The sequence below is a fragment of the Scyliorhinus canicula genome, chromosome 4 (assembly GCF_902713615.1).
Source record: "Scyliorhinus canicula chromosome 4, sScyCan1.1, whole genome shotgun sequence".
NCBI lineage: Eukaryota > Metazoa > Chordata > Chondrichthyes > Carcharhiniformes > Scyliorhinidae > Scyliorhinus > Scyliorhinus canicula.
The window spans coordinates 7,239,647-7,247,382 of record NC_052149.1 but is presented as its reverse complement, the minus strand read 5'-3'; positions in this window follow the sequence as shown (position 1 = coordinate 7,247,382).

Here is a 7,736-nt window from a genome sequence, read left to right as displayed (position 1 = left end):
TCTCAAAAAACTCAATAAGGTTTGTGAGACATGACCTGCCCTTCACAAAACCGTGTTGAGTATCGCTAATCAACTTGTTCTTTTCAAGATGATTATAAACCCTATCTCTTATAACCTTTTCCAACATTTTACCCACAACCGAAGTAAGGCTCACAGGTCTATAATTACCAGGGTTGTCTCTACTCCCCTTCTTGAACAAGGGGACAACATTTGCTATCCTCCAGTCTTCCCGCACTATTCCTGTCGACAAAGACGACATAAAGATCAAGGACAAAGGCTCTGCAATCTCCTCCCTGGCTTCCCAGAGAATCCTAGGATAAATCCCATCTGGACCAGGGGACTTATCTATTTTGATATTTTCTAAAATTGCTAACACCTCCTCCTTTTGAACCTCAATTCCATCTAGCCTGGTCGACTGAACCTGAGTGTTCTCGACAACATTGTCTTTCTCCAGTGTAAACACTGACGAAAAATATCCATTTAATGCTTCCCCTATCTCCTCTGATTCCACACACAACTTTCCACTACTATCCTTGATTGGCCCTAATCTTACTCTAGTCATTCTTTTGTTCCTGATATACCTATAGAAAGCCTTAGGGTTTTCCTTGATCCTATCCGTCAACGACTTTTCGTGTCCTCTCCTCGCTCTTCTTAACTCTCCCTTTAGGTCCTTCCTGGCTAACTTGTAACTCTCAAGTGCCCTAACTGAGCCTTCATGTCTCATCCTAACATAAGCCTTCTTCTTCCTCTTGACAAATGCTTCAACTTCCTTTGTAAACCACGGTTCCCTTGCTCGACAACTTCCTCCCTGCCTGACAGGTACATACTTATCAAGGACACGCAGTATCTGTTCCTTGAAAAAGCATTCATGATCACCAGACCAATATGCATTTTTAGAATATTTAACAGTGCAGAAAGAGGCCATTCGATCCATCGAGTCTGCGCTGACCCTCTGAAGGAGCACATACCAAGGCCCACTTGCCCACTATCTCCACCTCACCTGAACATCATTGCATTAAGTGGCAATTTAGCATGGCCAGACACGGGGAGAACACGCAAGCTCCACACACAGTCACCCACAGCCGGAATTGGAGGGGTCTGGTGCGGGGTGGGGATGATACAAAGATCTGTAGAGGGACGGGTAGTATTGAGGAAGCAAGGGGGCTGCTGAAGGATTTGGACAAGCTCGGAGAGTGGGCAACAAAGTGGCAAATAAAATACAATGTGGTAAAGAGTGAGGTTATGCACTTTAGAAAGAGGAATTTAGGCATAGACTATTTTCTAAATGGGGAAATGCTAAGGAAATCAGAAGTACAAAAGGATTTGGGAGTCCTTGTTCACGATTTTCTTAAAGTTAATGTGTAGGTTCAGTCGGCAGTTAAGAAGGCAAAAGCAATGTTAGCATTCATGTCAAGAGGGATAGAGTACAAGACCAGGAATATGCTTCTGAGGCTATATAAGGCTCTGGTCGGACCCCATTTGGAGTATTGTGAGCAGTTTTGGGCCCTGTATCTAAGGAAGGATGCGTTGGTATTGGAAAGGGTCCAGAGGAGGTTCGCAAGAATGATCCCTAGAATGAAGAACTTGTTGTACGAGGAACGGTTGAAGACTCTGGGTCTGTACTCGTTGGAGTTTAGAAGGATGAGACGGGGTGAGGGGGGAATCTTATTGAAACTTATAGGATACTGCGAGACTTGGATAGATTGGACGTGGAGAGGATGTTTTCACTTGTAGGAAAAACTAGAACCAGAGGACACCATCTCAGACTAAAGAGACGATCCTTTAAAACAGAGATGAGGAGGAATTATTTCAGCCAGAGGGTGGTGAATCTGTGGAACTCTTTGCCGTAGAAGGCTGTGGAGGCCAAATTACTGAATGCCTTTAAGATAGAGATAGATAGGTTCTTGATTAATAAGGGGATCAGGGGTTATGGGAGAAGGCAGGAGAATGGGGATGAGAAAATGTCAGCCATGATTGATTGGCGGAGCAGACGCAATGGGCTGAGTGGCCTAATTCTGTTCCTATGTCTTGTGGTCTTATAGGATGTGGATAGTGGGCGATTCGGTGATGGGAATACCATTTCATCTCAAAGGGCCAAGTTTTGATTCTCTCTTATTGGAGATGGTCACCACCTGCATTTGTGTGGCACGAATGTTACCTGTCACTTGTCCACCCAATCCTGGATATTGCCCAGCTCTTACTGCATTTGCAGGTGGACTGCTTCAGTGTCTGAGGAGGTGCGTGAATAGTACTGACCATTGTGAAATCATCAGTGAACATCCCCAAATTGAGTTAGGTCTTTATCCTTCTTAATCAGCAGCGAAATAGATGTCTGCGGAAGAGGGGAAGGCAGGGAAACACGTTACAATGGTTCCTCAAACAGAGATAGAAGGAAGGGGCGAGCTGGTGGGTGACCATTTTAATGGTATAGCCATCCGGGCCTGGAGTTTCCCCCACTCTGCATCAACCTGCTGGAGTCAACAGATTCTTCAAGCTCCAGTGACTGATCGATTGCTTGGTCAATAATGGCAGCAAATTTATCGATATTGGTGTGCTTAAAAATGTATCATATTCAATTGGTCTGTCGAGGATTCATATAGATTAAAATGGTAAGAATCATAGGTAGAGATTATTACGGTGGGATTAATAGTCTCAAATTTGAGTTCCGTGTCACTGGGATGTTTTGCGCATTAATTGGTGGTCAGGGGTTTCATTGCCTTATCCCCAGGCTCGTCCCAGGTGCCGCGGGATTGGAGCAGCAAATGTTCAGCTCTGCCTGTGGACAGTAGGTCAAATTGAGTTCAAATGTCTAATCGTTTCTTCTCTGGGAATTGTGGAATATTGCTGGCCAATACAATAATTGAATCTATTAGCTCCTGCTAATACTGGCATCAGCTGAAGAAGAAGTGGTCTGGCACAACTGAGAACATTTTAAAGTTTCCCACAATGTAGTCAATGACACCTCGCCTGTCAGTTTTGCTTCAAAAAATGAAGCAACGGATTCAGAAAAATAATGACAGAACTTTTTTTGGTCAGATTGTGAAGGAGAATTTGGATCACCAGAGTGGGCGGTCAGCTCTCTTTGAGGGAAAAGAATGGTTCATTTTCAAAGGGGCAAGATCTGGTATAACTCTAGGGAAACATTCCACTGAGCTCGCTAAAGGTAGGCGTTGTTTATCTAAAACAAGGAACTTTGGAAAAAAAGTATGAAAGCGAGGGAGTAAAAGAAATCTCTGCGTCTTCAGAGGAATCAGACACTTCCAGATGCCCACGCAGTCATTTCGATTCATAAACTCGGAGAGATCTTTCGACATTTTAGAAAGAAATAAATATTGTACGTGAGATTGGTGTCGTTTTCGATGAATAACATTGCTATGATCAACTCCCAAAATGCAAAAATTTTAATTTAATCTGGGGAAAGAGAACAACAATGCGTTAGTGTTAATAACACCACTGATATAACCTGTGAGGGTGACTCAAAACTCTGAACGATACCTTAAATCATTGGTTCAGGGTGGTGTATGTTTGTTTGGAATAATGTAGGGCAGGTTAATACTGTGGTGAAAAATTAATATAGGACACTTGTCTTCATCAACCGACCACCTCAGAAGACAAACACGGGACACAAACCAACAGAGTACCCTTCGTTGTCCAGTACTTTCCTGGAGCGGAGAAACTATGCCATCTTCTTCGCAGCCTCCAACACATCATCGATGACGATGAACATCTTGCCAAGGTCATCCCCACACCCCCACTACTTGCCTTCAAACAACCGCGCAACCTCAAACAAACCATTGTTTGCAGCAAACTACCCAGCCTTCAGAACAGCGACCACAACACCACACAACCCTGCCAGGGCAATCTCTGCAAGATGTGCCAGATCATCGATATAGATACCACCATTACACATGAGAACACCACCCACCAGGTACGCAGTACATACGCGTGTAACTCGGCCAATGTTGTCTACCTCATACGCTGCAGGAACGTATGTCCCAAAGCATGGTACACTGGCGAGACCATGCAGATGCTGTGACAACGAATGAACGGACATCACGCGACAATCACCAGGCAGGAATGCTCACTTCCAGTTGGGGAACACTTCAGCAGTCAAGGGCATTCAGCCTCTGATCTCCGGGTAAGCGTTCTCCAAGGCGGCCTTCAGGACACGCGACAATGCAGAATCGCCGAGCAGAAACTTATAGCCAAGTTCCGCACATAGGAGTATGGCCTCAACCGGGACCTGGGATTCATGTCGCATTACATTCATCCCCCACCATCTGGCCTGGGTTTGCAAAATCCTACCAACTGTCCTGGCTTGAGACAAGTCACACCTCTTTAACCTGGGGTTACCCCTATCTCTGGATCTGTAAAGACTTAATTACCTGCAAATGCTCGCATTCTAAGTATTGCCTGGCATCTTTGAATTTGTCTATATATATATTTCTGGAACAGACCTCTTAATTCACCTGAGGAAGGAGCAGTGCTCCGAAAGCTAGTGTTTGAAACAAACATGTTGGGCTTTAACCTGGTGTTGTAAGACTTCTTACTGTTATCAATGGTGAATAGATTACAAAAGCAGGGAGGCCATGTTGAGTTATATAGGAGATTGGTAAAGCCACGGCAGGAGTGCAGTGTGCAATTCTGGTCGCCACATTATAGGAAGGATGTGATTACACTGGAGGGGGTGCAGAGGTGATTCACCAGGATGTTGCCTGGGATGGAACATGTAAATTCTGAAGACAGGTTGCATAGGCTTGGGTTGTTTTCGGTGGTGCAGAGAGGACTGAGGGGCGACCTGATCGAGGTGGGCGGACAGAGTGGATAGGGAGCAGCTGGTTCCCTTACTTGAAGGATGAGTCACAAGAGGGACCAAGTCCAACATGAGGGGCAGGACGGATTTGAGGTGACATCTACTTACCCAGAATGTGGTGACTGTCTGAAATGCATTGCTTGGGAGCGAGGTAGGGAGGTGCCGCAGGGTTGCCTCACATCTTTTAAAGAGTATCTGGATGAGCACATGTCACGTCAGTGCATTCAAGGCTATGAACCAAGTGCTGGGAAATGGGATTAGGTCGGTCAGGTATTGTTTTCACATATCGGCGGCGAGTTGATGGGCCGAAGGGCGTCCTCTGCACTGTGTGATTCTTTTTCTTCTTCTTCATCTGTGATTTGGACCTCAATGTCTCCTGCTAATCTTGCTACTTGTGTGTTATTTCATTTTGATCCCAAGTTCCATGTTAATCTCATTAATTTCCCGCCTTCCTGACAGTTACAATATTCGCATTGCCCAAAAAGTGCATAAACATTGGCAAAAACTACTGTTGATTGGGATAGGGAACCTGCGGACATAACATAACCCTTGAGATCCAAAATCATTTGGGTGGAGGTGAATGATATTTTTTGTATGAATTGAGATCGCAACTGCACGAGCTTTAGCAATAAGATTTCAATGAAAATCATCCCCAACTCAGGATGTATATCCGATATGGCCAACTACACACAAGTCAGTTTCTGGTACAAGAACAAATTAGGAGAATAATCCAGAGTGTTTTACAGGGAAATTCATCACCAAAACATTCAATCATCTGTTCCCAACACATGCAGGTGACATCATTAGCTCTGATCTGGAAAGATAATCTCGCTTGAAAAGACATGGCAGCCACAATACGTTGGAAAAAACACGTATAGCCCAAAATAAGAAGTAGATTTAACACTATAAGAACAGCAGAGAGGGAACAACTCCCCGGACAACTGGGTAACGGAACCATCCCAGCAGCCCAGGCGCACAATACTCTCCGGATCACACTGAGAACTGAACTCAGTGCCAGCTCCCTGTTTTTCCTAAAACACCCTCCCACACAGGAGCCCGAGAACCGCACCTTCAATAGTGTAAGAACAGAACTAGCCATGACAAGCAAGAAGTAAAATCCTAGCCTGTATTATTAGTTAAGGGATCACATTAACGCCCGCCCGTGCACACACACAGATATCCGCGCTTATTTCGGACTCTCCAATAGTGGTATTGTTAAAGAATTAACAATCCAGAAACCCAGGGCAATGGTCTGGGCTCCGGGCTTCGAATCCCGCCACTCTGGCAGATGCTGACATTTGAATTCAATAAAAAATCTTGAATTAAAAGTTTAATAGTGAGCGTGAAACCATTGTCGATTGTCGTAAACCCCCACCTGGTTCACCAATGTCCTTCAGAGAAGGAAATCTGCTGCCCTTACCTGGTCTGTTGAAGGGTAACTGGGGATGGGTAATAAATGCTGTCCCAGCCGATATCCCAGGAATGAGTAACATAAACCCGCACAGCTCAGTTGCCCTTTTCAGCCCCTTGTCCGTTTCAAGTAAAATTGTGACTATGGAGCGTCAACCCGGACAACATCAGAAACACAGAGACCATTCTGTAGTATTTAGTAAGAAGTCTTACAATAGCAGGCTAAAGTCCATCAGGTTAACCGGTGCTGTAAGACTTCTTACTGTGCTCACCCCAGTCCAAAGCCGGCATCTCCACATCCTAGTATTTCGTGATAGTCCACATATGTGCTACCGCAATGAATTAGGTTAGGGAACAAATAATGCGCGGGCCGCTTAGCAGTAACATAAGCAAGTTTTTAAAAATACGCAACATTCCAAATAAATGATTTGTGAATAAATGAAATAACGGAGAGTTGCCAAATAAGCGTGTATATCTGTGATTGTGAACACACGGGCGCAAATGTGATCCCCTAACTAATAATGAAGGCTGTGATTTAATTTGATAATTGTGATGACCATTTCTGTTCTTGTGGTAATGAAGGTGTATTGTCTGACTGCTCTGGAGCTGCTGTGCATAAGGGGAATAAAAGAAAGCGACTGTAGTAAAAATGATAATAACAACAGCAATCATACCGAACATTTGTTTCACCTCACTTGTCCCAATAAACTGTTTAAGTCAACCTTGTCTCCAAAGGCAGAACAAGGGGAGGCATCGCTGGGAGGGATAACGCTGTCTGACGCTTGAAGAATGACTCCTCGTCTATTAGGGAAGTGAAGAATAACATTGCCCTGAAAATTTCTGAGCAAACACGCTTCCTCTGTTAAGATAATGATGCTAATTTTAAAATTAAGATCTCAGATACCATGGTTTGTGTGTGGAAAAGTATTTCATACTTCCCCTCGGGAAAGGTCTGGCTCGAGGTTTTAGACAGCATCTTCTAATCTTTGTCTCTCCCAATAGCAGCAATAGGGGGAGGAATTCTCCGTCAGCCAATGCCGGAATCAGGAAACAGGGTTGGAAGGGGAATGGACCGTGAGGCGAAAATCGATGTCAAAAGGGTGTTGCGATCCAAATGCTCCTTGTTTACCTTTGCCGGATGGACTGTCAACACAACAAATACTGACGGGATATAGAATAATAATTTTCTGGATGTGAAACTCTCCATGAATTAGTTGTGTAAATTTTCCTCCAGATTGTAATTACGCCTTTGAAGCCTGAACGAGATGGGTTGTCTTTACTTGTTTTATTGTGGGGGTTTTTAAGGTCCAGTGTGACCCAAAGCAAATTTTGAAAAATCAGCAAATAATTGACTGATCAACCAAAACATGTGTCACGTAGTCATTGCACCAACAAGGGCAAGTTCATCTTGATCTTCCCAGGTCATCACAACCCTGGGCAATGAGATTACAACCTTGCCAAGCCACATCATCAAGTGAATTTGAATGCATTTGTAGTCATTTTTAACAATAAT